This window comes from Rhinolophus sinicus, chromosome 17 (assembly GCF_057876585.1).
Source record: "Rhinolophus sinicus isolate RSI-liver-muscle chromosome 17, RSI-T2T, whole genome shotgun sequence".
NCBI classification, from domain to species: Eukaryota; Metazoa; Chordata; class Mammalia; order Chiroptera; family Rhinolophidae; genus Rhinolophus; species Rhinolophus sinicus.
Window position 1 is genome coordinate 121,568,838 of NC_142517.1, and position 21,864 is coordinate 121,590,701.

The 21,864-nt window shown below is 44.1% G+C and overlaps 1 protein-coding gene across 2 annotated transcripts in view; it reads right to left on the reverse strand.

Moving 5' to 3' along the window:
- The window catches only part of GLI2 (GLI family zinc finger 2), a 245,532-nt gene extending 238,867 nt beyond the window's left edge, over positions 1-6,665 (reverse strand). The window contains exon 1 of one of the 2 annotated variants that reach the window (XM_088794612.1): positions 4,274-6,665. The gene's annotated coding sequence lies outside the window, so the exon portion shown is untranslated. The remainder of the gene's footprint in view (positions 1-4,273) is intronic. The other variant, XM_088794610.1, reaches the window with a different exon arrangement.
- Positions 6,666-21,864: the final 15,199 nt, after the last annotated feature.

Consider the following 21,864-nt stretch of genomic DNA (forward strand, 5'->3'; position numbering starts at 1 on the left):
TCTTCATTCAAGACAATAGTAAATGCACTACAACTTTTTTCTTATGCTAATGCATGAAACCGGGCACTCACAGTTAAAACACTCTTCCCAGCAACCTGGGTTTTTTTTAAACACACATGCACACACAAAACACCCACATTAACTTATTCAATTTAAACCAAAATCTCAAAAAAAGTTTAATATGCACTCTTCAGTTACATCTTAAATGAGCTATTTTCCCCCATTTGTATAAAAAAAACAAAAAAAACTAGAATCAGAACACACACAGGATTATTGAGGATGCTTTTGTTGATAAAGGAACTAGGGAAAATAAGATACTAACGATACAGAAAGTATGTTACGATTGGCATATTTTCCCAGGGCTTTAAACAGAGTTTTGTAGGGTAAGGATGTTTTTGTCACCCTCAGAATCTAAAAACAATGATCAATCATTTGTTTTCTTAAGTCCTTTATATTCCACAGCAAACAGTTTTAGAGAAAATGACTAATATTGAATTTGAAGTCACTCGTTTATTTGAAAACCACAAAGCTATTACTCTTTACCAAAGGACACTACCAAACACCAATGTCCACTGACCCTTCCCCAGTCGTCTTTTAAACAAGCCTGAGGAAAACAGTCACTGAGCAGCTTTCCTCCCGAGGTCTTTAGAAGCTGTGAGCCTTGTTCACTGAAATTACTTCATATTCTGTGTGCTGGGACAATCACCTATTCGGCCTCTCTGAATTTTCTGGAATCAGGGTACAGTTTTTCTCTTTGGCATTCTTCATGTGTTTCATTTGTCCGTGTCTCTCACACTTACTGAAAAGAAGAAAGAGGAACTGCTTCCCCAGTGTTCCTTTTCAAAGGGCCCTGGCCCAGCGGGAACAGCTGCAGCTGTCCACCCGAGGTCCACCTGGCCTAGCTGTCCTCCTGCACCAGGAAACAGGCCTTGGCCCAGGTAGAAACCACCCCCAACCTGATGAAGCAGGGCTGGTTTGCTCCACCTCCCTCAGGCCGGCGTCAGGAGCATCACTCAGATGAAAGAAAGGCCTGCTGAACACACACTTTTGCCAGGAAAAGACAAGCTGCCCTACCCCTAGAATACACAAGGATGTAGGACTCGGATTTTGAGCTTTAAAAACCCAGCCGTGTATGTAGGGGTCACACATGCTTTCAAAGTGCACAGGACACCTCCGTGTCCTATTTAAAGGGAATTGCTAGCTTCTGTGCGGTGAAGCCCCCATGTCACCACCCCCCCCCCCCAGGCCCTGATGGAAGAAGGGTGTTTATTAGGCAAATATCCAATTTTGTCGGCCGGCCTGCTGAATCCCTGGTTTGCTAATCCAGCCGTAGGGGCTGCAGTGTGTACAGGGCACTTGTGGGAGTACAAAAAGCATGAAGTATTTGTGTATTTTTCAGTCCGCAGTGCAAACAAGCCAGCTACAGTACACAGCCCCCAAGCCCCCTGAAGCCAGGCAATGAGCTGCTGACCAGCTGCCCTGTGGCCCCCTCTTCTGACCAGGCAACTCAAAGGATCTCAATGCTCTCCCACACGTGGGCTGGAGCATCCCTGAGAAACTGGAGTGGCACTCCATTCTAAAGCCACCTGGCCAGAAGGGCCTCATCTAACCACACACACTTCAAGGTGGGCCAAGTCAAGAGTTCCCTCCAAGGCCACCGCCAGGATCGAAGTGAGTGTGGGAGGAGCCTGGGAGCCTCTGGCGGAGAAGTCTGACCCATGTGCAAATTCCCCTCAAAACAGTTTCCCACGGAGGATAAAAACGTCTGGGACTGTCCTACCTTGTTCCTCAGCAAGCCAGGCCCTGGTTTGAGAGCGTTTCACTCCCACTCATTCTCATTCGCACCCAATGACTTTGCAAATAGACTGCACTGACCAGTCTCTCACTGAGATGCCAGATCAAGGGAAAGTTGGTTCACCTGAGGACTATCTGCCAGGCAGCGGGTTCCTCACCTCTAGTGGGATCTTCCCGCATTGGTTTACATCCCCCCAGAATCACTAAATAACCTCACGAAAGTAGCATATGTCTCAAAGCATAAGAGAGATTTGAAAAAAACAACAACACCCTAAATGTTACAAAATATAACTAACTTTGAAACTCTGGGACAAGTGACAACTTTCCCTATGTCTCGGTTGGAGTGGAATTTAAATCTGGGAACGAACATTTCCAAAATTTCCTGTTAACCCTCAGCCATGGGAGGGAGAAGCTGCAAGTCTAGGAAAACGAAAGCAAGACAAAACGAAGAAAAGGGAGCAAGACAGGAGGTCAGAGGCCCAAGAAGGCGGGAGGCCCTGGAAGGGATGCATCTGCCAGGTCTAGATTATACAGTCTAGAATTACTGCCCCAGGGCAGACCAGAAGCTGGGAAAAGCCTAGAGAGCATCAACACTCAAAGCAGCCAGGCATAGCCAGGGTGCCTTCCCCTCCCCTCGGATACCAGCCCAGGTAGCCACACAATGAATTTCCTCCCTAATGAACAACTGCAAGGCTGCTCCCAAACCCAGGAGGCCAGCCCCCCGACACCAGCAAGAGAGGAGAGAACTCCCAGCCAAGGTAAGGAAATGGGCAGGGAGGGGCCTTGTAGGAAAGGTGGCTAGAACAAACAGGTCTCATCAGGGGACTTGTGACGAGCCCGCCTATTCCTCCGCTTTCCACCGCTGTATATTTTGGATTTCACAGTTTATTTACTTTACTTTTTGGCACCGAGCCCCCTGAGCATGCCAATACAATATTTGTTTAAACACTATTTTATGCCGCTTGCGAGGGAAACGTTTACTTTCAAATTCTCCAACATCCCCCAGAGCCTCGTCTGCAAACAGCATATGAGCGTTTTACAACTGCTCCCTTTATCTGGAGCTGTCGGGATTAAACCTTCACACGCCCAGCGAAGGCGGCGGGCGGAGGCCCAGGACTCGGCGGTGGCCACCGGGCTGCAAAGCCCGCGCCAGAGGCCGTGCACCCCGCGCGCTGTCCCGGCGGGAGCGCATAAGCCCCGCCAGGGCCGGCACCAGACGCTAGGGAAAGATCTACTCTTACAGCCGGGTTCAACTCTGAAAGCCACATAAAAATCATACAAAAGAGAAAGGAGTGGAGGGAAGCATCCTGGGGGGGAGGGGTTGCCAAGGCCCGCGTGCGCCTCTGCCGCAGGTCACTGGGGTGAAGCGCGCTGCTCCATCCCCAGCTCCTGGAGCTGTAAAAGTCGGGTTTCCTAGGAAATGACAGCAATTCCTGCCGGGCTGAAAAGCCGCCGAGTTGGGTGAACTTCCAGCTCCCCAACGCGGTGGGCGCGCTCTCACTCACACACAAGCACACGCTCCTTCCTCCTTCCCTCCCTACACACACCCCCCGCCCCCGTCCGGGGAAAACGCTCCCTTCCCTAAACCCTTAATAGGATTGGCGCCCAACTCTCTCCGCGCCTCTCCCCATCCATCACACACAGATCAAGTTGCAGTAGTGGATTTTTCAAATTCCTTAGCAAATATACTTGTTGAGAGATTGGCGGGGTGGGGGGGGAGTGCGGGGGGGAAATGATGAGTGGGGGCGGGGATGAAACTGAAGGTGGGGGTCCGGAGGACCGGGCCAGGGATTACAGGCGGATCCCTTCGGAAAGTCAAGCGGATCTCGGGGCGGAGAGCAGGGGACAAGGAGGAGGAGGAGAAAAGTGACGAGGGGGGGCCGAAGAGGAGCGCCTGACCGAGGGGGAGGGGGACGGCAGCGCCTGATGAGGGGGAGGACGGAGCGAGGAAGAAAGAAAGGCAGGACTCCGGGACGCGTCGCGCGAAGTGCAGTCAGAAGTTCACAAGTGGCTGGCTCAGACCCTCCACACACAGCACACTCCCCTAAGACACACTCCCACTGCCCACCTCCCGGAGCTCCGCAGCATCCCAGCCTCCAGTGCCACCTCCCGCAAAAACAGCCCCTCGCTCGGGCGCAGTGGAGACCAGGCGGGGGCCGGCCCAGCTGTGCACCCGGCGAAGAGAGGCTCTTTCCCCCAGGTAGGAAGAGGAATGCAAAATCTCTCCCCGGCCACGAGTTCCTAACTCCCAGATACACGCACCCCCATATGTCCCCGCCCGCTTCGGCCAAAGCTCGAAGCCAGGCTGCCTCACTAGCCCCTAAGCCTAAGCCCGGTGTCCCCATCCCCGCGCCCTGGCGCGGGTACCCGGCCGAGGGACCCTCCGAGACTGAGCAGCATCCCAGCCGGCCCAGTCTCGGCCGGGCTAGTAGGCACTTCTCAACGAAAAGCAAGCAAAAGAAGGCCAATGCAACTTTACCGAGGGAGACAAAAGTTTGCCTCTAGCACGCAGGTGGCCTCTCGGGCGCCGGGCGGAGGCTGCGAGCCCCCATCCCAACTTGGCTGGCGCGGCGACCCGCCGCGGGCTGCAGTGTGCCGGGGCTCAGTCCGGCCGGGGCGGGGCAGGCCAAGCAGGGGAGGGGACCGAGAGGCGGGCTGGGGCCCGGTCGCCCCTATCGCCGGCAGGCGGGCAGCTTCCCGAGGCTCCGGCGCGCCGTGCGGCCCGCGCTCCTTCCTCCAGCTCCTCCGGATGCCCCGGCTCTTCCTCGCCTGCCTCCGCGTCCGCCGCCGCCGCCTCCCGCTCCTCCTCGAAGTCTCATTGATGAGAGTTTGAAAAAAAGTCCGCGGAGCCGTGCTGCCTCGGCTGGCGAGCTCCGGCACTCCCGCAATCCCCGCGCCACCGGGACGGCGCAGCGCCCCCGCGCGCACGGCTGCCGCACACCGGGCGCCGCGCACCCGCCCCGGGGGACCCGAGGGACCGGGAGGGGAGGGGGCGGCCGAGGACGCTCCTCCCCAGCCCCGAAGAGAGAAAGCACACCAACAAGGAAAGTTCGAGCGGAGAACGAAAGAACGCGCCAGTCTCCAACACTTTTTTAAGGCGCCGGGGTGGGTGGGTGGGTCGCTAACTCAAGTCAGATGAGCTCCGGAGCTGAGGCGCAGGAACTGCTCTGTTTTCAATCTCTTGAAATCACCCGCCCTCCCCACCTCCCTCTTCCCCTCCGCCGGGAGATGTCCGGGTCGCTGCTCCCAGTGCGCCCGCTTCTCCCGGCGCCAGGGCGGAAGCCGGGGACAGGGCGAAAGGGAGGGGCCCTGGCTCTGCGAGCACCCTGTCCAGCCAGCAGTGCGCGCAGGTGCCGGGGTCCGGGTGGCGCCCCCCGCCGCAGCAGGAGCAAGTCGCCTTCTGAGCGCGGGTTGGCGAGAAGCGTAGGAGCCTTCGAGGGTTGGTGCATGTGTGTTTTGCAGGGAGGGTTTTGTTTTGTTTTGTTTTTAGAGTCTCCGCTCGAGCTGCGGCGGCCAGATGGAAGTAATCAGAACCCAATAACAACAGAGGAAGAAGGAAGAAAAAGCTCCACTGAATTTTCAGGCCAAAGTGTGTATGGGGGTGTGTGTGAAAGAACTTGCTTAAGCAAACTAGGTGACAAGCCCTGGGTCCCCAAGCCGCACCACAGCCGAGAACTGAGCTGCCTGGCTTGGAGAAGCATGGGGACAGCTGGCCAAAGTGTCCCCCAACCCCTCATGGGCCGCCAACTTCTCTAGGACTGAGGGGCACCACCCAAAGAGTGCCTCATTGGGAGTATTATTTATTTTTCTTCCTAACGTTTGTGGAGCACTTACTATGTGCTAGGTGACACATTTTACTTCCTTTATACTATTTAACCTACAAAACTTTGTGAGGTAGTTTCTCTAATACCCGGTTTTACAAGGTGAAAAGACAGAGGCTTAAGTGACTTGTCCAAGGCCAGAGCATTGAAACTCCATCCTCCATGAGTTTCAGTACGCTGTACCATTAGTTTAGCCAAATTCACCGGGTTCAGGATGGTGGCAGCCTCTCTCAGCCCCTCTCCCTGCAGTTGCATCTTACCTGGAAATGCAGGGGAGCCAAAGGCTCAGAGACCCAATTCTACTCTCCCTGTGGGTGTGTGACCTTCACAGACCCATTTTACTGATGTAATTCTTTTTGTCAGTAGCTCTTTCCATACTTGACCCTCCCCTAACTTTGTTTTTCAATTTTTAATCAAAGAGGGAGCATATGATCCCTTTTACCTATTACTTTCCTTCCCTCCTTACCTTCATTTATATAAGAGAAGCAACAGTTTCTTCTTGACCTAGAGGAAAAAATATACAGAACAATATTAGAGCAATTTGATGCTAATTTTGTTTTTCTCAAATAGGCTGTCCAGTTGGGGATTAAAAACAAAACAAAAAACAAACAAACAAACAAAAAAACCTGTAGGGTTTTTAAAAAGCAAAACTTGCAGAAGCCAATGTGTTTATTTAAGGGAAGAGAAGTTTGAAAGGGGCTTTTTCTTTAAATATGATCAGATTCACCATTCCTCCATGCTATTTGTTTAAATTCCTGCTGAGCTTTCAGAACACAGACTCTAAGGAGACAGAAAAAGTAAACTCTCCCTCCCCTCCTTGGCCATATTTTAATGACCCTATTCATATCTACCCCAGGAAATGTGGGGAATCATTTCATGTTACTGGAATATTAGCAGCGTCGGCTGATTACTTCATTACAAGCTTGTCTCTGTTGGTTTCCTTGTGTTGTTAAGTTTGTGAAGAAGTTTAAACAAATCAACATTTTGGGATATTTCCTTTTTCTCTGTTTTTCTTCTCAGACCGGCTCAGCTCCTGCTGGAATCCAGGCACTCCCATAACCATTCCTGGCTTATTTTGGCAAGAAAGTGGCTGTGGAGATGAAAACGGAATGTTTTCAGTTTGAGGAGAGGCGGTAGACATACCATGCCTTAATTTCTAGATGGTCAGAAGTTTGGACACTGGAAAAAGCAACAGAAGGTTTGGAGCAGAGGTATAGCAGAGAAAGCCTTCATCTGAGCATTGAGACACCAGTTCCCGATCCCAGGTCTAATACTAAATGTACCACCTGGGCAAGTCCCGGTCCATGCCGTCCGCAGCTTTCCGTGTGCCAGGCACTGTGCTAAGTGACATGACATCACAGTGAGGAAGACTGATGGGCTCCTTCCTGTCATGGAGCTTAATTTTTCATTAATAACCACAAACAAATATACAATTACATTATATATGTATAATGTATATTATAAATGTAATATACATTATGTAATTGCATTTATAATATACATTATAAATATATAATGAATATACATTTGTAATGTATATGTATATATATATATAATGTATATATAGTATCTATCTATATATATATATATATAGCTTTTGATTGGTGACCTGAGCTAGCATGGGAGGCAGGGGTGGGGAAGGCTTTCCCGTAAGGTTGCACAGATGTGAGGAAGGAGTGAAGAACAATAACAGAAAAAATAGGCAAGTGGAACTACATTAAACTAAAAGGCTTCTGCACAGCCAAAGAAACAATTAACAGTGTAAAGGCATCCTGTAGAATGGGAGATAATATTTGCAAACCACACGTCTGACAAGGGGTTAATTTCCAAAATATATAAGGAACTCCTAAAACTCAGTAGGAAAAAAAAATAGCAAATGATCCAATTAAAAAATGGTCAAAAAAAAAAATTTTTCTTTTAATAAATAAATTTTTTTTAAAAATGGGCAAAGGACTTGAATAGATATTCTCCACAGAAGAAATACAAATGACCAACAGGTGTATGAAAAGATGCTGAACATTGCTAATCATCAGGGAAATACAAATTAAAGTCATAATGATATGTCACCTCACATCTGTTAGAATATCTATTATAAAAAAAAGTGGCAAGGTTGTGGAATAATTGGAACCCTTATACACTGTTGATGGAAATATAAAATGGTTTTGCCATTATGGAAAACAGCATGAAGGTTTCTCAAAAAATTAAAAATAGAATATATTCTAGACATCCCACTTCTGGATATATATGAAGAAGAAAGAAAGAAAGAAAGAAATCAAGATCTCCAAGAGATACCTGCACTCTCATGTTCATTGTAACATTAGTCTCAATAACCAAGATATGGAAACAACCCAAATGTATATCATCAGATGAATACATAAAGAAAATGTGGTTTATACATACAACGGAATATTATTCAGCTTTAAAAAAGGAAATTCTATTTGTGATCATATAGATAAACTTGGAAGAAATTAAGTGAAATAAGTTAGCCACAGAAGGACAAATATACTGCATGATTCCTCTTATATGAGTCATCTAAACTAGTCAAAGGTGTAGAAGTAGACAGAATGGCGGTGATCAGGGGATGCGGTAAGGGGACATGGGAAATTGTTGTTCATTAGTTATACGCGAGGAGTAAGTTCCAGAGATCTGCTATAAGATATAGTACCTATAGTTAACAAGTAGCTACTCCGGACTTAAAATTTCAAGAGGGTAGTTCTCATGTTAAGTGTTCTTACAAAAAACAATAAAGGGAAAGAAGGAAACTTTTAGCGTCAATGAATATGTTTATTACCTGGATTGCGGTGATGATAACAGGAGTGTCTACATATGTCCGAGCTGACCAAATTGTGTACATTAATTATGTGCAGTTTTGTATATACCAGTTATACTGCAATAAATCTTGGGGGGGGGGGGCGGGGGAGGAAGGAATGAAGGAGAGTTAACCGGGAGAGGAAAGAGTAGGAAGCAGTGTTCCAGTTCTTCCTTCTCTCTTTCTGTCAAAGGAGACTGAATAATGAGAAAATCCGGGCCCTTAGGGAAGTAGCTTGCCCATCATTGCACAGTGTTCCAGGTACTATGATTGTGTAACAAATCATCCCAAACTCAATTGGAAAAAAAACAACCAGCCATTTATTATGCACAAAGATTCTGCAGGTCAAGATTTCAGACAGAGCATAATGGGCAAAGTTTGTCTCTGTTCCACACTGTTGGGGCCGCAGGAGACATTGAGGCTGGCGCTGAGGTCACGTGACCACCTGCTCACTCCCAGGTGAGCTGATGCTGGCTGTTGTCTGGGGGGCCTCAGGTCCCTTCTGTCTGGACCCCTCCTCATAGTAGCTCTACTTAGACTAGTTTGGGTTTCCTCAAGCCTGGCGGTAAGTGGTCGCCAAGGACATGCTTAATGAGGTATAGCTAGGTAGAAGCCCTATCGCCTTTTAGGAAACCCTGGAAGTCATGCAGCATCATACAACTGCTTCCTATTCACTGAGACAGAAAGTTCTAGGTCCAAGGGGAGAGAAAATAGACTACTTCTTGATGGGCAATGGCAAGATTCTGAAGAGCATATCGGGGCAGAAATGGTGCTGAGGCTGCTTTTGGAAATAGTTTGTCACACAAAGCTAACTGGAGACTCAGGGAAGACTGGAAGGCAGCCGCCAGGTGTGTTCTGTGGCTTGACTACAAAGCCTGGTAGCAAGCACTTAGGAACACTAGAAAAAAATGAGAGACCCAGCCCCTACGCTCAAGGAGTCCACACATTCATCAAGAGATACACAAATTTGGCCACAATTAAAGGACACGAAATGTCATCGTAAGTGAAGATGGTCTGTGGCTGAGAGGAGTGGGTGACAGACTCAACAGCCAGTCAGAGGTCGAGGAAGACAGGCAGTGAGGGCATCAGAACAACAAGGGCCAATCCCCTGAAGCGGATTGATCATGTGTTGTTCTTTTGGGGCTCCTGAGATGGCCCCAGTCTTCCCACCCCTTGTTGGCTCTCTGGGATAGATGTCATGGTGAAGTCTGGACTCGGATGACTTGAGGCTGTGTCTGTCGTCATAGAGCAGACACACTTGGAAGGGCTAACACAGAACCTTTCTAGGGGATACTCCTCACCGCTGTGAGTGAATTTATCAGAACAAGCTTGGAGGAGGAGTAGGAAATATAAAGATGGTACCTGAGGGGACACTACCTGGGGACAAGTGCACAAAGGGAGGATGCCAAGGCAGGCCAAAGATCAACTAGCATTTCTAGTTTGCAGCCCAAATCTTCAGCCCCCTCCCAGACAATGTTGTGGGTTAATGCAATGTGAAGACACACACAGGGTGTGTGCAGTTGAGAAATGCTAGGAATCCCTCCCCACAGAAACAACCAGTGAAAACCCTTTTCCCTTTCATGCATGCCCTGGAGGACGCAACTGGGAGAGATTCAAGTGCAGAAGGACCAAAATTCTGGCTAACGAATGTATTCATGCATAAACACATGAATGCACTCATTCATACATTCACTCGTCCTTACTGAGCTCCTACCATGGGTGATGCCCTTTAGAGACAAGAAGATGAATGAGATACAGTCCCCTCCTTCCACTTACTAGTTCTTGCTGGGTGATACTCCTACAGGCCCCTGTGTCAGCTTAGAGTAGTTAGCGGTGAAGGAGGTTGCCATGCACAGGGCAGATTGGAAAAGGAAGGAGCTGGGAGAGGGACCATGGGCCATCGGTGCAGCCATCCTGAGGAGGGGAGAGGAGACGGCAAAATCAGCAGGGCTTAGAAAGCCAGTGGGTGTTCGTTAGGCTTTCTCCCCCACAGGGCCAGCCCTCTCAAAAACTTTCTCAAAATACATTGCAGCTTTTTTAAAGATAGCACCATCTCAGCCACGAATAAGGCTAAGACATATTAATCGTCCTCACCAATCACTTAATAATGAAAGACAGTATTTCAAGACAGTTTAAAAAGAAATTATTAAAGACATCTAATTAAATTATGATAAAATTAGAAGATACTGAACTGATCTACACATTGACCTTAAGGATAGACACTCCTAGCTCATAGTGTATTAAATTTACCTTAGTTACTTCTCTTAGGAGTTACCAGGAAGCAGTGGAGAGACTGTGGGAGACGACCAGTGTCTAAGCCATTCATTTCCTTGGAGTCTATCCACTCAGTTCATTGTATCCTGCAGAAGGAAAATAATGTGAAAGTCACTTGGGGATTGCATTAAAAGAACATTTAAAGTTGCATCTTCCCCAAATCTGTATAGATAATTTCCTTTGACACCTCCTCCAGTATCCATTATTTTATTAATATTTCAACTTGTCTTGAAATGTTTGGTGTCAGAGGTTTGTTTGCGCCTGGGTTACTTGGTGAGCCTTGTTTTCCCAGAAACTATCTGGGAAGAGGCAAGGTCCCACTGTCTAAATAACCTGAAGAAGGCAAGTGATGGCTTGAGGGCCACTGTGTCAGGCCTCCTGGCGGGGAGCATCGTCAAAATGGAAGCAGGCCCCTGGTTCATGAAGGCCTGAGTTGGTGAGGTGAGTAGCTCAGGCTAGCCTACATGGGTGTATTGGATAGCAAGTCTCTCCTCTCCCAAATTAACATATGAATAAAAACTTTTTCATATAGTTAATCGAAAACTGTCCGAAGATGATGACAGCAAAGGAAAAGAAAGTATAAAACATCAAGACTTAACTATAAAAAGAAATACCCAAAACCTGTATGAGAAAAAAAACATAAAACACATGAGAGTAGACTTGAACAAATTTGAAAAGATATGTGTTCGTGGTTAGGGAGATTCAACATCATAAAGGAGTTGTTTCAAGGTTAAATGTGTCAATTATTGCAATCCAAATAAAAACACTATCTGCTCTTGAGGAGAGGGGAACAGGACTAGATAAGTTAACAATTACGAAGTTCATTTGGATGAAGAGAGAAGCAAGAATAGTCAAGAATAACCCTGAAAAAGAAAAGCATTTGGGGGAGGTGCAGACAGCCCTATCAGACATTAAAACATAAAGCCTTTATATTTAAAACAATTTGGTATTGATCAATGAATAAAAAGACCAATAAAATGAATACAAAATCCAGAAATAGACCTAACTATGTATGGAATTTCAGCATGAATGAGTGGGTGAAAGGTGCTTTTTACTAAGTTATATTAGGATAAATAGAAATTAAACCTAGACCAAGATAGTATTTCTCACCTATCAGACTGACAAAAACCCAAAGCTTAACAACATATTCTGACAGTGAGGCTGCAGGGAAACAAACACTCTCAAACTTTGCTGATGGCAATGGAAAATGGATAACCCCTACAGAGGGAAATTTGGAATATCGAGCAAAATCACATATGTATTTACCCCTTTCACCTACTCACCTCACTTACAGGTAATCATCTCAGACATAATACAAAAAAAGGCATATGCAGAGGACTGTGAATAACAACAGTATTTGTAATGTCAAAAAACTGGAAACAACCCAAATCTCTTTATATGCAGGCACATTGAGTGAACTACAATATATCCTCCCAATGGAGTACCTTGCAGCTATAAGAAAGAATAAGGAACATTTTTTTAAGCAATTGTGTGTATTGGTTTTTTTTAAACTTTTTTTTTCTTTTTTTTTTTTAATTAAATTTATTGGGGTGACAATTGTTAGTAAAATTACATAGATTTCAGGTGTACAATTCTGTATTACATCATCTATAAATCCCATTGTGTGTTCATCACCCAGAGTCACTTCTTCCATCACCATATATTCGATCCCCCTTACCCTCACCTCCACCCCCATCCCCCTTACCCTCTGGCAACCACTAAACTATTGTCCGTGTCTATGAGTTTCTGTTTCTCATTTGTTTGTCTTGTTCTTTTGTTGTTTTTGGTTTATATACCACATATCAGTGAAATCACATGGTTCTCTGCTTTTTCTGTCTGACTTGTTTCGCTCAGCATTACTCTCTCAAGATCCATCCATGTTGTCACAAATGTTCCTATATCATCTTTTCTCACTGCCGAATAGTATTCCATTGTGTATATGTACCACAACTTCTTTATCCATTCATCTATCGAAGGACATTTTGGTTGTTTCCATGTCTTGGCCACCGTAAACAAAGCTGCAATGAACATTGGCGCACACGTGTCTTTATCTCTAAATGTTTTCAGATTTTTTGGGTAGATACCCAGGAGAGGGATTGCTGGGTCATACGGCAATTCTATTCGTAATTCTTTGAGGAACCTCCACACTGCCTTCCATAACGGCTGCACCAGTCTGCATTCCCACCAACAGTGTATGAGGGTTCCTTTTTCTCCACAGCCTCTCCAACATTTGTTTCTATTTGTCTTGTTGATGATAGCCATTCTGACTGGGGTGAGGTGATATCTCATTGTGGTTTTGATTTGCATTTCTCTGATGATTAGTGATGTTGAGCATTTTTTCATATGTCTATTTGCCATTTGTATGTCCTCTTTGGAGAAATGTCTCTTCAAGTCCTCTGCCCATTTTTCAATTGGGTTGTTTGTTTTTTTGTTGTTGAGTTGCATGAGTTCCTTGTATATTCTGGATACTAGCCCCTTATCGGAGGCACTGTTTGCAAAAATCTTCTCCCATTCAGTTGGTGGCCTCTTTATTTTGTCAATGGTTTCTTTCGCTGTGCAGAAGCTTTTAAGTTTCATATAGTCCCATTCGTTTATTTTAGCTTTTACTTCCATTGCCTTTGGAGTCAAGTTCATAAAATGCTCTTTGAACCCAAGGTCCATAAGTTTAGTACCTATGTTTTCTTCTATGCAGTTTATTGTGTCAGGTCTTATGCTTAAGTCTTTGATCCATTTTGAATTAACTTTGGTACATGGTGACAAATAGCATTCCAGTTTCATTCCTTTGCACGTGGCTATCCAATTCTCCCAGCACCATTTATTGAAGAGGCTGTCTTTGCTCCATTGTATGTTTTTAGCTTCTTTGTCAAAAATTATCTGTCCATATTTATGTGGTTTTATTTCTGGGTTCTCAATTCTATTCCATTGGTCTATGTGTCTGTTTTTCTGCCAATACCATGCTGTTTTGATTATTGTGGCCCTGTAGTACAGGCCAAAGTCAGGAAGTGTGATACCTCCATTATAGTTCTTTTTTCTTAAGATTGCTTTGGCTATTCGGGGTCTTTTGTGGTTCCAAACAAATCTGATGATTTTTTGTTCTATTTCTTTAAAATATACCATTGGGATTTTGATGGGGATTGCATTGAATCTGTATATTGCTTTGGGTAATATGGCCATTTTAACTATGTTGATTCTTCCAATCCATGAGCACGAATGTCTTTCCATTTCTTTGTGTCTTCTTCAATTTCTTTCAAAAATGTCTTATAGTTTTCAGCATATAGGTCTTTCACATCCTTGGTTAAGTTTATTCCTAGGTATTTTATTCTTTTTGCTGCAATTGCAAAAGGAATTGTTTTTTGTATTTCTTTTTCTGAGATTTCATTGTTAGTATATAGGAAGGCAATGGACTTTTGTGCGTTGATTTTGTAGCCAGCAACTTTACTGTATTCGTTGATTGTTTCTAATAGCTTTTTGGTGGAGTCTTTAGGGTTTTCTATATATAGCATCATGTCATCTGCAAAGAGTGATAATTTAACTTCTTCATTCCCAATTTGGATGCCTTTTATTTCTTTCTCTTGCCTGATTGCTCTGGCAAGGACTTCCAACACTATGTTGAAAAGCAGAGGTGATAGGGGACAGCCCTGTCGTGTTCCTGAACGTAGAGCAAAGGGCTTCAGTTTTTCTCCATTAATTATGAGATTAGCAGAGGGCTTGTCATATATGGCCTTTATTATGTTAAGGTATTTTCCTTCTATACCCATTTTATTAAGTGTTTTAATCATAAATGGATGTTGTATCTTGTCAAATGCTTTTTCTGCATCAATTGATATAATCATATGATTTTTGTCCTTTATTTTGTTTATGTGATGTATCACATTGATGGATTTTCGTATGTTGAACCATCCTTGTGCCCCGGGGATGAACCCCACTTGGTCGTGATGAATAATCTTTTTAATGCATTGTTGTATTCGATTTGCTAGAATTTTATTTAGGATTTTTGCATCGGTATTCATTAGAGATATTGGTCTGTAGTTTTCTTTTTTTGTGCTGTCCTTACCAGGTTTTGGTATCAGGGTAATGTTGGCCTCATAAAATGAGTTAGGGAGTACTGTCTCTTCTTCAATTTTTTGGAAGAGTTTGTGCAGAATTGGTATTAGATCCTCTTTGAAGGTTTGGTAGAATTCACTAGTGAAGCCATCTGGTCCCGGACTTTTGCTTTTGGGAAGGTTTTGGATGACTGATTCAATTTCGTTACTGGTGATCGGTCTGTTTAGATTTTCCAGTTCTTCATGGTTCAGCCTTGGAAGGCTATATGTTTCTAAGAACTTGTCCATTTCTTCTAGGTTGTTGAATTTGGTGGCATATAGTCCTTCATAGTATTCTTGGATGATCCTTTGTATTTCTGTGGTGTCCGTGATAACTTCCCCTTTTACGTTTCTGATTTTGTTAATCAGTGTCTTCTCTCTTTTTATCTTAGTAAGTCTAGCCAAGGGTTTGTCAATTTTGTTAATCTTTTCAAAGAACCAGCTCTTTGTCACATTAATTTTTTCTATTGTCTTTTTGTTCTCTATTTCATTTAGTTCTGCTCTAATTTTTATTATTTCCTTTCTTCTGCTGACCTTGGGTTTTACTTGTTCTTCTTTTTCTAGTTCTTTAAGGTGTAACATGAGGTTATTTATTTGAGAGTTTTCTTGTTTCTTGAGATAGGCCTGTAATGAGATAAATTTCCCTCTTAAAACTGCTTTCGCTGCATCCCAAAAATTTTGGTAGGATGTATTTTCATTGTCATTTGTTTCTATGTATCTTTTGATCTCTTCTCTAATTTCTTCTTTGACCCAGTCCTTCTTTAAAAGTATGTTGTTTAATCTCCATGTATTTGTGTTTTTTCCCGCTTTCTTTTTACAGTTGATATCCAATTTCAAAGCCTTGTGATCAGAGAATATGCATGGTATGATTTCAATCTTCTTAAATTTGTTGAGACTGATTTTATGTCCCAATATATGGTCTATCCTTGAGAATGTTCCGTGTACACTAGAAAAGAATGTATAGTCTGATGTTTTAGGATGAAGTGCTCTATAAATGTCAATTATGTCCATTTCATCTAATGTGTCATTTAGGGCTACTATTTCGTTATTTATTTTCTGTTTGGATGATCTATCCATAGCTGTCAATGATGTATTTAAGTCCCCTAGTATAATTGTGTTTTGGTCAATTTCTCCCTTTGGTTCTGTTAGTAGTTGCTTGGTGTATTTCGGTGCTCCCTGATTGGGGGCATAAATATTGATGACTGTTATGTCTTCTTGTTGTACAGTCCCCTTCACCATTATGAAATGTCCATCTTTATCTCTTATTATCTTTTTCACCTTGAAGTCTGTTTCATCTGATATCATTATGGCTACACCTGATTTTCTCTGGGTACCATTTGCTTGGAGTGTCAATTTCCACCCTTTCACTTTGAGTCTATGCTTGTCCTTGTAGCTGAGATGTGTCTCTTGGAGACAGCATATGGTTGGGTTTAGTTTTTTGATCCAATCTGCTACTCTGTGCCTTTTTATTGGTGAGTTCAGTCCATTTACATTTAGGGTGATTATTGATATGTGAGGATTTCCTGTCATTCTATCTTTAGTTTTCTGGTAAGGCTGTGTCTCCATTGTTTCTTTGCCTTTTTGTTGTTGTCTATTATTTCTGTGTGGTGGTATTCTATGATGTTTCCCTCTGTTTCTTCTTTTATTTCAGTATATATTTCAATTCTGGATTTATTTTGAGTGGTTACCCTTAAGTTTATGTAAAAGAAAGTTTGATATTTAGAGTATTCCATTTTCTTCAGCACGCTTACTTTCTCCATTCCCATATTCCGGTTCAGGCCTTTACTCTCCCCCTTTTTGAGTTTTGTTTGCCACAAATTGTCCCTGTTGATGGTGGTCGAATAGCCTCCTTTAGTATTTCTTGTAGTGCAGGTCGTGTATTAGAAAATTCCCTCAGCTTCTGTATGTCTGGAAAGGTCTTTATTCCTCCTTCATATCTAAAGGATATCTTTGCTGGATATATTATTCTTGGCTCATGATTTCTCTCTTTCAATAGTTTGAATATTTGGTTCCACTCCCTCCTGGCTTGTAGAGTTTCTGCTGAAAAATCTGATGATAATCTAATGGGCTTTCCTTTGTATGTTACCGTCTTCTTTTCCCTGGCTGCCTTGAGGATTCTTTCTTTGTCGTTGATTTTAGACAGCTTCAATACAATGTGCCTTGGAGAAGGCCTGTTTGGATTGAGGTAACTAGGTGTTCTATTTGCTTCTTGGATTCGAGGGTCCAGTTCTGTCCACAAATTTGGGAAGTTCTCATCGACAATTTGTTTGAATATATTCTCTGTTCCCTTCTCTCTTTCTTCTCCTTCTGGTATGCCCATTATTCTTATATTGCTCTTTCTGATGGAGTCAGAAAGTTCTTGTAGAGTTCTTTCATTTCTTTTAAGTCTCAAGTCTCTTTCTTCTTCTATCTGTGTCATTTCCAGGTTTCTATCTTCGATGTCACTGATTCTTTCCTCCATCTGGTCAACTCTACTACCTAAGCTGGTTATTTCATTCTTAATTTCTTCTATTGAGTTCTTAATCTCCAGAAATTCTATTTGGTTCTTTTTTAAGATTTCAATCTCTTTCGTAAAATGCTCATACTGTTCTTTGATTGAGTTTCTGAGTTCATTTAACTGCCTATCTGTGTTTTCTTGTATCTCGTTGAGTTTTTTCAGAACTGCAATCTTGAATTCTCTGTCATTTAAGTCACATATTTCTGTATCTTTAAGTCCCTTCTCTGGAGATTTTTCACTTTCTTTCTGAGCTATCTTGTTGCCTTGGTTATTCATGGCGATTACTGGTTTACTATTTCTCTTCCTAGACATCTACAGGAGTGACTTCTGCAACAGGTTGATAGGAAGCGGTCTTTCTTTTGTTTGCCAGTACTTGTTGGTAGAATGTTTTATTATTTCTCCAACTGCAACTTATTTTTCTTCTCCCACACGGTAGTGCTATTTTCTCTGCACTATTCCAACTTCTCACACAATGGGGGGATTCCCTGGGAGACGGGCTTCTCCTCTATTTATAGTTCGTCTAGGTCACAGGGCGCAGTGTCCCGGGGGGTATGCGGAGAGCTTTTGATGTTCCAAAGCTCTTCCAGCTCCTGATTCAGAGCCCGTATGTTTCAGCAGTTCTGTTTACTCCTGCAGGGATCCGCCCAGCTAGGTGGGGTCAGGGGCGGGGTGAGTTGTGAGAGGTGGCCCAGAGCAATGGCGGCGACCACCACCACAGCCGATCCTGCTTCCACAGCTCTCTCCCCTTTGCCAGAACTAGTTGGGCTGTGAATTTGTGTCTGCGGTACACAGTTCTCAAAATAGCAAATTTTCTGTTGTTTTGATCTGACACTACTACTGTTTCGCTTCTAGCACCGGGCAGGTGGGGGCGGGGCGAGCTCTGGGAGGGGAGGGAGGGGGCGGCTAGTCTCAGTGCCTAAGGCTCCGTTCTCTGCTCGGCAGTGCGGGCTTAAACCACCGTTTTCAGCCTTCTTCCCTCAGTCCTCTCTCCGAGGTCTCTGCCGTGAGCGTTGGGTTCAGCCGTGTTATATGCTGTCCCCTCAGCCCTGTGGGCCATAAGCGGAGCCCTAGCAGTCCGAGCTCTTCCCTCTCCCGCAGCTGCGGTAGTTCCGGGAAGCAGCGAGTTCAGCGCACTGAGCTGGGTCTGCGTCCTGCGCCCGCGCGGCTCCGTCTCCGCGCGCTTCTCCCTTCCCTCCTCCCTCCACTCGCGCGAATCTCCCACCTGTAGGTGATTTCAGTCGGTAGTGGGCCTCTTCGTGTTGCCTGTCTGCTGTGCAGGGAGTCCTTTGTGGAGTTTTTGTTGTTCGATTCTTTGTAGATTCCAGGGGAGCTTTACAGAGGCTCACCTCACTCCGCCATTTTTCCGGAAGTCTCTAAACTTTTATTTAAGTGTGTTTTTCCAGGACTCATCGGCTCCAGGTCAAGTAGTTGTTTCAATCTAGTTGTGGAGGGCGCAGCTCACAATGGCCCATGTAGGAATTGAATCGGCAAACTAGTTGTTAAGAGCACCACACTCTGACCAACTGAGCCATCCGGCTGCCCATCTGTGTGTATTGTTAAGTGAAAGAAGCAAGGTGGGGCAAAGTGGGTATGGTATACTTGTGTTTACCTTAAAATGAATGTGATACATGTATGTGCACACATGCACACATGTAAGATTTATTTATGCTTTTAAGTAGATAAACCACAAAATGGTTAAAAATTAGGGAGTAAGAAGTAGGGAATAAAATGGAGGGAACAGGGTTTGAAGCTTGCAGGATTGTGATTTACAAGAAATATATATTTGGTCATTCAGAGGGCCAGCATATATTTCTCACATATATTGGGTCTTCATGCACAATTCCTGCCTCACAGTTCCCAAAACCCTTGGAATTTCCCAAGAGCTGAGAGTGAAAAGGGTGTCTTTTACATTAATGAGGTTACTTTCGGAACGCCTCTTAAGGGTAAGGGTTGGGTGCCAGCAGAGCTGCCATGTGATTAGAGGGTTGGAACTTTCATTCGCTCCACCCACCTCTGGGGCGGGGAGAGAATTGCCAGCAGCCAATGATTTAGTCAATCATGACTGCAGTGAAATCTCCGTAAAAATCCAAAAGGACAGGGTTCAGAGAGCTTCCAGGGTGGGGAATACAGGAAGATTTGGGGAGAGTCTCGCCTGGAGAGGGCATGGAAGCTCCACTTCCCTTCCCACATACCTTGCCCTGTGCATCTCTTCCATCTGGCTGTTCCTGTTATATCCATTTTTAATAAACTGATAATCTAGTAAGTAAAATGTTTCTCTGAGTTGTGTGAACTGTTCTAGCAAACTAATCAAATCCAGGAGGTCATGAAAATGTTGGATGCATACCCAGTCGGTCAGAAGTACAGGTAACAACCCGGATTTCCAATTGGCGTCCAGTTGGGGGATGCAGGGTCACTGGAATCTCCAATCTGTAGCCAGTTGGTCAGAAGCATAAGTAACAACCGGGGCTTTCGGCTGGTGTCTGAAGTTGGGGAGGGGCAGTCTTGTAGGATTGAATCCTTAACCTGTTGAATCTGACGCTGTCTCCAGGTAGATAGTGTCAGAACTGAGTTGAATTCTTGGCCATGCTGGTGTCTGAGAATTGTTTGTTGGTGTACGGGGAAAACCCCTTCCCCACATTGAAACTGGGTGCTCAGAACACCAAAAAGAAAGATAGGCTTAATTTAATATATGTTAGGTTTTTAGACTTGGGAACCATGAACATAGTTTACGTTATTATAGGATTAAAAAATCTTTTTTTAAGAGTAATCCCAAAATGTGAAAGTAAAATGAAACAAATGAGCACAAATATGTGTCCAGTTGGTAGATACAAGAGACAGAATATTCTATATGACTTTAAAACAGTAATTTGCACAACCATGGAGGGCTATACCTTTAGCACAAAAAAGCACTAAGGGAAAAACACATTGTTTTCAATAATTATACTGTTGATGGAGTAATGGTGTTGTTCTGAGATACTATACGTATAGTGTGAAATAATACAAATGACTAATCATGTTAGTATCACTGACAACTGGATTGTTTAGCATGAGAGAAAGGGATACAGATATAAGATGAGTAAGGTTAAGTAGAATCTGTGGTTCTGAATTTGAGTTAGAAATATCATTATGAACTCAAGAATTCATATAAAAGCTTTTGTTTTGTAATAACATTTTTTAAATTGTCTTTTCTAGCTCTGTCCACTGAAAAGTCCTAAAAACAATGACCAACCCAATAGCAATTAGCAGTCTAAGGGCCTAGAATTTGATTTTTATCATTTTCCACTATAAGGAACCAGAGCTCCTTGGAAAAATGGTTGCTTCTAGGTCTTGGGGGGGTGCGAGGGGAAATGTCCAACAGGAACTTGAAAAATATTGTCAAAGATATTGACAATATGTCAAAAGATTCAGGACCAAATAAAGAGACTACTCTGGCCAAATACGTGACACACAAGTTTCAATAAGAATAATAAAGAAATGGATTAAAACACATCGAATTTGGAAATCCACGCATATGGAAAGATACTTGAAAGAAAATCCCCCTTATTGGTTTCCTTGAACCTGTGCTTTCCATTCAGTACCCACTGGCCATACATGGCTACTGAGCACTTCAAATGTGGCTAGTCCAACTGGGGAACTGAATTTTACATTTTATTTAATTTTAAATTTAAAATCTGACACTCAGTTCAGTTATTGAAGAATTTTGAAGTGTGTTTGGAACAACTCGGTAGGTGAATCTACATTTTCCACTCTAAATTTTGTGAAATCTAAATGCAGGTCAAGTATTTCTGATGAAAATTTAACATCTGAATTGAGTATAAAATGCACACTTGATTTCAAAGACAGAAATAAAAAAAATAAAAAAAAATAAAAAAAATAAATGAAGGCGAAGACATGAAAATGAGTCAGGGTTTGAATAAGAAACTCACAGCAGAGGTTCCAAGTGCAGTGCCATCCTTCCCCCACCCCAGGCACCTAAACTTCCACTCTCCTGCTCCAAACTCCCTAGCAGGGATGGGGCGCAAGCTCTCTCTTGCAGCACACTGTGAGTCCTCTGTCTCCACACCTTAAAACAGGTGCTACCTCTCCCTGGAAGGCCCTTTACCACCTTTTCTACTGGAGAGCTCCTATGCATCCCTCAAAACTCTGCTTGAATGTTACCTCCTCTGTGACGCTTTCCCTGACTCCCCTAGACAAAAGGAGGCAGTCCCTACCTCCTCACACTGTGCTGTTGATGTGTGTGGTGGTGTGGGGGACACAGGCCCCACTGTTCCCACCTGCCCTCAAAAAGCAAGGTCCTGTTAGCATTCAGCTCAGGTCTCCAGCTTGGAGGACACCGCTTCCCATTCAGGAGCTTCTCCATGTGCGCTGTGAATAAACAGACAGCCCATCCAGACCAGCCCCCTCCACTCTGCCTGCAGTCCACTCTGGCTTTCCACTTCCTTCAGCTTCATTGTTTAGTGTAACAGCCCTGTTACATCTCATCCCATTCCACTTTGGAAAACTGCATTTCTTCATACCTTGGTTGTGGTGGGAGTATTGAATTCATAGGCATGACCATAGTTTGAAATTCCGAAAAGAGAGAATCAT